The sequence below is a fragment of the Lutra lutra genome, chromosome 15 (assembly GCF_902655055.1).
Source record: "Lutra lutra chromosome 15, mLutLut1.2, whole genome shotgun sequence".
NCBI lineage: Eukaryota > Metazoa > Chordata > Mammalia > Carnivora > Mustelidae > Lutra > Lutra lutra.
The window spans coordinates 56,870,108-56,880,890 of NC_062292.1; the positions used below are offsets into that span (position 1 = coordinate 56,870,108).

General features: G+C 34.6%; 1 long non-coding RNA gene across 2 annotated transcripts; it reads left to right on the forward strand.

Moving 5' to 3' along the window:
• The first annotated feature begins 3,256 nt into the window (after positions 1–3,256).
• LOC125086455 (uncharacterized) lies at positions 3,257–5,800 on the forward strand. 2 transcript variants are annotated; one of them, XR_007123202.1, is made up of 4 exons: positions 3,257–3,292; positions 4,451–4,501; positions 4,610–4,776; positions 5,367–5,800. It is a non-coding gene; the product is annotated as an uncharacterized LOC125086455 (long non-coding RNA). The 2 variants fall into 2 exon arrangements; XR_007123203.1 differs by lacking the exon at positions 3,257–3,292 and adding an exon at positions 3,921–4,093.
• The last annotated feature ends 4,983 nt before the right edge of the window (positions 5,801–10,783 follow it).

Here is a 10,783-nt window from a genome sequence, read left to right on the forward strand (position 1 = left end):
AGATCAGCATCTTAATTATCTAGAAACACTAGAGCATTTGCCAAGAAAGTGAGGAAAAGATAAGGATGTCTACTACATTGATTTCTATGTAATATTGTGTGGATGTAATGGGCAGTGCAAATACCCAAAAGAAAGCTGTTCAAAGCATTAAGAACTAGATGAGAAGAGATGAAATTATTTTTGCTTCTAGGTGACATGACTAGATCTTGAAAACCTGAATCATTTGAAAACTAATGCAAACAAAATAATCCAGGTAATCAGAGTTATAAAGTTAGAAAAATCAATGCTTCATAGATTAAAACATCACCATGAAGAAACATACCAAGGAAGAGAAGCCCCATTTTCAATAGTGAAAATTTAAAAAAAAAAAAGATACTTAAGCATAAACGTAATAAGAAATATTTAAATTTTATATAGTTAATATACTATAAAATACTATGAAGAACATAAACTAGCCTTGAAGAAATGGAAGACTTAAACATAGTCTTGAATCATAATACCCAACATCATAAAGATAAAAATTTTTCCTAAATTTATAAATTTAACACAATTTTAATAAACATACTGTCAATTTTTTTTTTATATACTGTCAAGTTTTTTTCCCTCCTTGGGGCTAGAAGAACAAAATGGAAATTTTTTTAGAAAGAATAAAAAAGCAAGAATACCTAGGAAATCCCTGGGGGAAGAAAAACAAACAAGAAATGAAAACTAGCCCAATCAAATATGAAAATATACTATAAAACCTCTATAGTGAAAATTGTATGGTATTGGTATCCGAATACACAGACCATGGAACAGAAAGAATAATACATTGGTCCAGTTGTACATACCAGATTATTACATGGTAAAGTTAACATTGCAAATCGCTGACTGCAAGATATATTATTTTATGTAAACTGTGTTGGGATAATTGGATAGTCATATGGGAAAGATAAAATTAGACCTTTTTTTTTTAAGAAGGAAAAACATTTTATTTGTAAAGAGTTCTAATTGGGTTAAGTGATATTCCTGTTGACCTTAGAAGCTATAAAGGCTTTAAATGGTTCTCAGATGCACAATAGATCCTCTAAGATGGTTCTGGCCAGTATGTGGGGTAAAGAAAGGATAAAAGAAAACAAAAAGGAGAATGCTACATTAATCCAAACTGAAAGCAGTGCAGAATAAAGGGAATCAGAAGTGGACAGACTGCCATTACACCTTGAAGTTAGAGCCAAAAGGATTTGACTTGGGTTTCTTCAGAATGATAGTATTTATATTGCAGAATTTTTTGGTATTTAAGAAAGCTAATGCTTGCAAAATTCTAGTCTTATGATCCATAAATGGCAGTATTGCTGTTGGATTCTTGTTCCTCTGAAATACCCGAATGTTCTGTGTATATTACTCCTGATGGATTAGCACGATATAAATGGTTTTTCTTTATTTTTTGAAAAATCACTTTACTTAGATCTTCCTCACCATTTTTTTTTAGTTTTATTTCCAAATGAACATTTTAAAATTTTATTACAGGTTTAGATTTACAAAAGAATTCCCAAAATAGTACACAACCTGTTTTGTTTATTATTAACATTTTATGTTGTGCCTTTGTTATAATTACTGAAGCAATATTAACACATTGTTATTAACTGGTCTATACTTTATTCATTTTCCTTTGTTTTGTGTAATGTTGCTCTTTTCTATTCCAGGATCCTAGGTTACTACATTACATTGAGTTGTCACACCTCTTAAGGCTTTTAGAGTTGAGACTTTCCTTGGTTTTATGACCTTGACAATTTTGAGACATACTGGTCAGGTATTTGGAGAATGTCTCTCAGTCAGGATTTGACTATGGTTTTCTCATGTTTGGACTGAGGCTATGTGGTTTGGGGAGGAAGGCCACAGAGGTCTTCCTCCCCAACGACAGAAAGTGTCGTTTTCATTACAGCTTATCAAGGACACATATTATTCATATAACCTGTCACTGCTGATGTTAAGTTTGACTGCGTAGATGAGGTAAAGTGTGTAAGGTTTCTTCACTCTAGTTAGTCTTTTCCCCTCCTTTTCATTCTATCCTTTTGGGAAAAAGTCACTAGGCGCGACCACACTTAAGGAGTGAGGAATTAAATTCCACCTCCTCAAGGTCAAGGTACCTATATAAAGTATTTAGAAATATTGTATATAGGAAATTCACTTAGTCTCTCCAATTTTGTATTTTTTTTAAGATTTTATTTTTTTATTTATTTGACAGAGAGAGAGATCACAAGTAGGCAGAGAGAGGGGGGGAAGCAGGCTCCCTACTGGGCAGAGAGCCCAATGCAGGGCTTGATCCCAGGACCCTGGGATCATGACCTGAGGTGAGGGAAGAGGCTTAACCCACTGAACCACTCAGGCGTCCCTCAATTTTGTATTTCTTCAATCACTTATCTATATCAATACAGGTATTTAGCTTATATTTTGGATTATAATTCAATACTACCATATTTCTTATGTTGCTTAAATGGTTCCAGCTCTCGGCAATCGGAGCTCCATTAACTGTGGTCCTTTGACACACCCCTGTGATGGTGGGATTTTTTTTTTTAACACTTCTTTATTTTTTAGCCCTATAAGATGCTCCAGGCATATTTTGTGTATTTTCTGCCCAAGACCTAGAATCAGTCATTGCACCATGGAACTCTGATTCCTTTTACTGGAGAATGTTATTAGAGAACAATACATGGGGTGCTAGGTGGGATGCTACTTGCTACTGAGGTCTCATCACTTCCAGGCTATCAATGCTGACACTGTAAGAAAATATGTGTATGTATACAAACCTATAAATATATATGCACATCTAAAAATCTTCTATGTGTAAGCATTTGTATCTATATCAAGCTAATATAACTTCATACAATCTCTCCAACTTTAATCCATTGCCACATGGATGATTCTAACCTCATTCCTTTGTTTATTTTTATGGTCTTATTCCAATAGTGAGAAATCTGGCCTCTATCTGTCATCCAGTTAATAAACTATTCAATTATAAGTATACATGTATAACAGTATTAGAATTGGTTTTACCTCCAAGGAATACAACTTTATAAGCTAGAGTAGAGTGCTTTATATAGAGTTTCTTTTGTCTTGCTCTTACGGACTTCACTCATGTCCAAAGTTACTTAGGTCCATACCTTTTTTCCCTACCCCCTTCTGTGAGTTAGTTTTATTCATTTATAATACAGTTAGATTGCATTGTCACATTCCCCATTCCATTGTCAGATTCCTCCCACCTATCCAATGATTCTTCGAAAATCTGCATCCACTTGCCCTACATTTCACCCAGGTGTTATGACTGTCCTTACTTTTGAGAAGTTTTCAGTCATTATTAAGTCAAAAAAATTTTTTTTTCTGTTCCTTCTTTCTTCTTTCAGTATTTCAGTTACACAGTTTATGCCTTTTGAAATTGTCCTACAGTTCTTGGATGTTCTAGTTTTCCTTTCTTTCCCCTTCTTTTTTTTTATTTTTTTTCCTTCCTTGGCTTCTTAATTTGGAAGTTATCTATAGGCCTATCTTTAAGGTCACGGATTCTCTGTGTGCAGTCTGTTTATGGGCTCATCCAAGGCAGTCTTCATTTCTCTTAAAATGTTTTGATTTCTTGCATTTCCTTTTGATTTTTTTTTCCTTCCTGCTTCCACCTTTCTGCTTAATTGCTTATGTTCTTGCATATTATTAACTTTCTCCATTAGATCCTTTAACATATTAATCATATTATTTTATTACATTCTTGAAAACTGCAACATCTGTTTCATATCTAAGTATGGTTATGATGCTTGCTTTCTCTTCAGATTGGTTATTTTTCCCTTTTCCCCTTTTGGCATGATTATATATACTTTTTGAGAGCTGGTGACTAATAGGCCCTTAGTGTGAGGATTTATGTTAACCTGTGTAGGACTTGGGCTATGTTCAGTGTTTGCTGAAGTTTCCAGAGGCTTTGTATTTTTCTAAAGTCCTTGCTGTAGTCTTCTCTCTTGATTTTGGGTTCTTTAAATACTCCTCTTCAGAGAGAGTCTGTATCTTGCAGCCATCTCAGCTATCACTGACTATATTTTACTACAGTTCTATTGGGCCAGTGGTAAGATGTGAGGTAGGGTAAACATTTACATAGTTGTTGTTGTTGTTGTTGTTGTTGTTGTTTAAAGATTTTATTTATTTATTTGACAGACAGAGATCACAACTAGGCAAAGAGGCAGGCAGAGAGAGAGAGAGAGGCTAAGCAGAGAGCCCGATGTGGGGCTCGATCCCAGGACCCTGGGATCATGACCTGAGCCAAAGGCAGAGGCTTTAACCCACTGAGCACCCAGACACCCCAGCATTACATAATTTTATGATCGGGTCTCAGTCTATTGGTAGATTTATATCACAGACTGTGATAACAGTCTACACAAATGTTACTCTAATGATGTCATTTTATACAGTTATTTTTTTTTCTTTTCCCATTTAGGTGAGAGACAGATCACAGGAAGTCTGTATGAGAGCAATGCCCTTCAACAAGGTGGAGTAAGATTCTATGAAAGTCCCGTCCTCTGAAGACTTAGCCCTTTCTCATGGAGAACTCTTTGGGCCCATTTGACAATAATTACTCTCTCCCTTGCTTTGCCAGGGCCATGAGAAGCTCTTTCTCAAATCTTCAAGGTGAGGATGGCCTATGGCTCCTGGAGGTATAAGCCACAACAGTGAGGAATTTAACAATTCATCAACATTACTATTTAATAAGTGTCCTATTAGTTTATGGCTCTAGTGGTTCTTCTCCAAATAAGCAGAATTCAGGTGTGACTCTCTGGAATCCCCTGTCTTTCTAAATGTCCAGTGGCAGTTTGTTCTGTAACTTCAGTTCTTGGATGGGTCCCAAAAAAGTCATTGATTTTCCTCCCAAAAAAATTCTCACTGCCATATAAAATAAATTAGCTAGTAAGGCAGGGGAAAAAAAAAGATATGTAAATGGCTCTTAATAATAGGAAAAGGGGACCAATCTCATTCAAAATAAGAAAAATGTAAATTAAAACTCTCCTGTGTTACCATTTCTCACTTAATTGGAAAAAATCTAAAAATATGACAAAATACTTTGTAAGGCTGCATACTGGTGTAAATGTTAAATGATACATCTCCTGAGATGGGGGAGATTTGACAAAATTAGCAAATTACATGTGTATTTATCTGTTAATCTGGAAATCCCTGTTTTATAATCTTCCTCATACTCAGTGGCAAAACTATGAAAGCATATAAGAACAATGCTTCTTGGTACCTGAATTTCTGCTTTCTTTCAAAATATTTTACTGAAGAAATGTTATCCCTGTCCCCAGTGTGTCCCTCAGAATATGACTGCTTAAGCCAGTGTCTTCCCAATTGTTTTCTAACAGGTGAGTCAGAGAGGCAAGAGAGAAGCTACTCCGGTTGACTGAAAAACTAGTGTGCCTCAAAAGAGGAAGTGTGCCCACTTTTCTGTTTGGTACAGAGCTCAGATCCTTTGTGGGGAAATCATGCAAAAAGAATATCATCTCAGAACCTTATAGAAAGAATATATATAAACATAATTTATCAGAAAAAAGAGGAAATATAAGTAGTAACATTCATCACCATCAGTGGGATTAAAGAAGACATAATATCCTGAAAGACAAAAAAAATTCCATCAAGAGAAAGTAAGATGGCAGCTGGTGTATATTTGGATAGAAAAAATTGTCCCTTCTGAAGAAACTTTCATGCATGGCAGTTAAAATTGTTCCTAGCAAAAGAATGTGAAAGAAGTCTCTGGCAAGTGGACTTTTCTCTCAGATCTTAGAAATAAACTGATTGATGCCCACTTCAAGTGTTTGATGTTAAGGAATTTTCTTATTTTTTACTGTTTTTGTAAGTATTTTAGCAGAAATCTGGGGGAGGCTGAGCTGGGGACTGCCAGTTGACTATGCATCCCATAAACTTTCTTTTTTTCGTGCTGAGCACTATCTCAGGTGAAAGTAAATGGCTTGGTCCAGTGAGGAACATGGATAGGAATCAGTATCAGTGGTCTCTGCCTTCTGAATTACTTCTTCTTTGATGTCTTTATTGTCTACTGAGGTTGGATCTGGACCATGACTCTGCATTTTCTAGTAACTTGGATAAATAAGAATGGGTATCTTTTCTCTTTGGGTTAGTAGGAAAAGCCCTGAGGATGAGGAATTTTGGCTAGCTTCTGTGCTGATTATTGCATCTATGAAATCAGAATAGTACAACCTTTGTCATACCTATTGTCAAAGATGTCATGAGCAAGAACTAAGATACTATTTGGGGGAGAAATGTGAGACATGAAACATCTTTCTCTGGAACCTAGAATTTGGCATTAAAGTCATTTCTAGGAACATGCTTAGCTTGTGAATGCATAGTCTCAGATTAAGCAGTTTAACAACAACAACAACAACAACAAAAATCACAGATCAAAAAAAAAAAAAAGAAAGAAAGAAGGGATGTCAGGATACATTTTTCTTCTCATAAGTCTAAGTAACTCAATATTAAAATTCTGATCACTGGATGAGAAAAACACACACTGAAACAACTATTTACTTTCATCAATGAGAAAAAAAATTAAACTCAAATTGTCTGTACTTTTGACTATTTTCCTATTGCTTAAATAATAGGTGCTCATTTCTAGACTCTGGCTTCGTTTTGAGAATTTAATTATTTAGGACACACTGTAAGAAGGGGAGTAAAGTGCACAGATTGTCAAACCAAGCACACAGCATGAAAACCCACCTATTACATAACTATCTTGAACTAAGAACAGCTGCCAATATCAGTAAAAATATCTGAAGTTTCTGAATAAGATTTATTATTCTCATATCTGTGATTTCATAACTTATTTGGTCTAATTGGATAAAACTGGTTGTTTTGATTTCTTTTCATTTTTAATTTCTTATGATTATTTCCATGCTCTGACTCCCAAAAAAATATTTTTAAGGCATGAGTAAATTGAACTATTTTTGTTGCCCTCAAAGAAATTAAAGTACTCATCATTTACATACGTTCTTCAAAAAGCATTCATTTATTAATTTTTCTGAACTTTTCAAAAAACATAATTAGTTATGAGACATATTACCTATTATCAAAATGGGAACCTCAGTTTCAAACATTTATGTTATTTCTAAGATCATTTATTTATCAATATTTATTCAATAGTCAAGTTAATGTTCAGGCAAGGAGATAACAAATACTTCCAGTTTAAGATCTTAAGGCTATGAAATTTTCTCAAGGTAATATGATAATTTACCAACAAAATATGGCTGAGTTTTTTAATGTGAATCATTCTTTATCCCTTACCAATCTGCAATCACCATATCTAAACTTAGGACAAGCTCAATATTCAACCATATAACTATCTTCCCCATCTTTCTTCTTTTTTCCTCCTGATTTTCCCCTTTAGAATCCAGTTATAACACATAGACTACATCTCATGGATTTCTCTTGAATGAGATTCTTCCTTCTTTCCATTGACCTGGTTTGGTTTTTAAAGTAAGACTTTAAAATTTTTCATGTATCAAATTATGTTTTAGTACTTACTTGGTTCTTTCCTATATACCAAGATTTTCTTTCATACTCCACTTTTAAGTTTTTTATATTGTTCTTATTTTGTTTTGTTTCTACCTGTGTGTGTGTGTTTCCTTTTAAACCTAGTAGAGGGAAAAATATAAAAAGAGGTGTGAAGTTAAAGTGCATGGGTGTGAAGGCTCAGCTCATAGGGATGTAGAGAGATGGAGATTATTAATCAAGAGGGATGATATTTTGTAAGGATTATAGACTCTCATATTTTTAAAACTAACAAATAAATCTAATGTCAGCTAGATAGAAAGTGGTGGGGATAGAATTAAAATCTCAGTTGTCAGAACAGTCTGGAGCTGTGCTCTCAACCACATTGCTATGCTATCTTCCAGTTTGGGGAAGTAAGGTTGAATAAATATGGCTATTTTTTTTTTATATATATAATATGATCCCAGTAGTGACTTTGCCTCTGTCTCTGGATCCAGATGTGATATGTTTTCAGGGTGTAAGCCAATTTCCTTCTTGGTTATGAGACAAATATTTTCTTGACTCCCTCCCAGCCCTTCTCATTGGAAACAAACATGCCTAGACATGGTGTAAGCTGTGAAGGTAAAAGCAATGGGGATAGCAAGTGTAAAAAAAATCACAGTCCCAAAGTTCAGAATGTCAGAGGCCTGTACAGGGATAAAAATCATCTGCCGTCAATTAGGCTATTTAGAACATTTTGGGTTTTTTGGTTTTTGTTTTGCCTATATCTGTAAAATTATCACAAAGATGCCTATCTCAATGAAAAGGAAAATAAAATATTAAGTACTGAGTGGAAAAGCTGAAGAAATAAAATACACAGGTCTTCTGATCTGGTTTCTTTATATTGTATGCAGACCCCTAGGGAAACGATGACTGTGGCTCTAACAGAACCTGAAAGCTTGAGAGTGGACAGTGCTGTAAGAGTGACAATGAATATTGCAAGATTGGTCTATGACAGCCTGAGGAGAAAACATAAGCAATATTTTGAAAGATTCAGAAAATAATATGGACGTACAAAGAATCCAATGGTCCTCTCACATTTTTAGGTATTTTTAAAGGTATTTATTCATGATTCATTTGGCAACAACACTTGATGCTTTACTAAGAGAATTAAATGAAGGTTCTACTCTGTGCCTGAAAAAGCAGTGGCACAGATAAACCATGAGAGGGCACGAAGACACACAATTACCTCAGAAAACTACACACAAAATAAGACCGAATATTAAAAGTCCTCAGTTCTTCTGTTGCAGCATCTCTTGGTGCAGAATCTGTCCATTGGCTCCTCTTCATAGTGGAAAGGAGTTGAAACTTCCTTGTCTTCAAAGGATTCCCTCTCTTGGTTTGCAACTATTCCGTGTTCCAGTGCACAAATAGTTCTTTTACTCTTTGTGTCCAAATTAAGTGTGGCCCTTATTAATTTTTCTGGGAACTTACCATCCTAAATGATATCCAACATACACTTTTGGTGAAAAGATACTATATCTAAATAAAGCCAGAATTCATTAACAGCCCAGCAATTTCATTTCATTTCCTCCCCCTATACCAAAAGTCATAGTTATAAAAATTTAAAGTTCTCTTGCTGAATAAGTTTCCTTCCTAGTCACTGTTTACTTTGCACATAACCCGGAAAAGATTGTCGGCTGTAATTCTTGCTTGGTGTTACTAAAATATTTCTTTAACGTCCCAAGCTAATATAGTGTATATGAATAGATGACTAAGACAGAAGCTGAATTTTCATATTGTGCTTTAGCCCATGGTATACAGGGATTAAAAATTTGGCAGGTTTTTGTAAACACTGCACACATTACAAGAGTGTAAGAGTTTTGGTTCCCTTTACCTCCTCATATACAATTTCCCCACTGCTCCATATTTAATTAAATTTCCTAATTCAAATTCGTCTTTGTTCCAAACCATAGAATTCCTGTTACAATTCACTTATTTTGGTAAGAAAGTAGAACACATGATCTACAAGCATATTTTCCATCAGTTGCTTTTGTCAACAGAAAAAGATGCAATTGAATGATACTTAAGTATTTACTTATCTGAATCTGAAAATCTAACTCATTCTACTGAAGGTCTTAGAAACTGAAGTTCTAAGTAATCATTCATTTTGTTTGGTCCCAATCTACACCTTTAAGAGATTCCAAAAATATTTCTGAAATAAAAGAATGACTTAGAAAATTCATGTGGGAATTAGTCACTGGAGGCTTTTAAATCATGTCAAGGTGTTACGCTTCAGTGAATAAGATAAGTCTTGAACAAGTATCTAAAATTTTGCTTCTGAGCTCAAGTAAATCTGACAACAATTTTCCATCACCAGCTCTCAAATTTTAGTCTTTGAGTTAGAAAATAGAAGTGTTTTTGTAGACCTAAAGCAAACACAGAGAACACAGCATAGATAACTCAAAGGATTATCTTTGGAGGCAAAGACTTGTTTCTTATGATAATTCTAAATAATTTTTCAATAACTGGGCCTGACTTGTAACTTAAAAGTGTTGATATCTTTACCACATGCTATCTATATACTGATTTAGAGGGGTTTTTTTGTTGTGTTTTTTTTTTTTTAATGAGGGAAAAAATATGATGTCTTAACAGTCTAGACTCTTACAAATTTTGTATATGTAAAGCTGATTCCTCTTTTGCAATGATATACATCTTTCATAAAAAAAGACAAATTTTGGACATTCATTCAACAAATGCTCACCAATGGCTGAACTATATAACTCTCAGAGAAATGTCCTGTATAGAACTCTCCTTCTGATAGGGCTTTAAGGTCATACAACCAGGCAATAAACTGATAAATCATTAATTATTCATCTTAAGGAATGCTCTGAGGGAATCTAACAGGATCCTGAGGTTTAAAAAAAAAAAAAAATCATGGGAAAAATGAGGAGGGCCCACCTATGTTGACTAACCAGGGATTTCCTCTCTGTTGAGGTGACCAAAGATATGACCTGGAAGATGAACATCAGCCATGTGAGAGAGCTTAACCGAGACTGTCTTTGTAGAAGAAATTTATTCAGATTTTAAGGTAGGAAAGAGCTTTGCATGTTCAAGGCATTGAGAAACATTAAAAACATGTGGAAAAGAATGATGAGGTAGGGGTTAAGTATTAAAAGAATCTATTAAATGGCTAGTCAAAGATGTCTTGTAAAGATGGTGTATTGAGGGGTGCCTGAGTGGCTTAGAGGTTAAGCCTCTGCCTTCAGCTCAGGTCATGATCTCAGGGTCCTGGGATTGA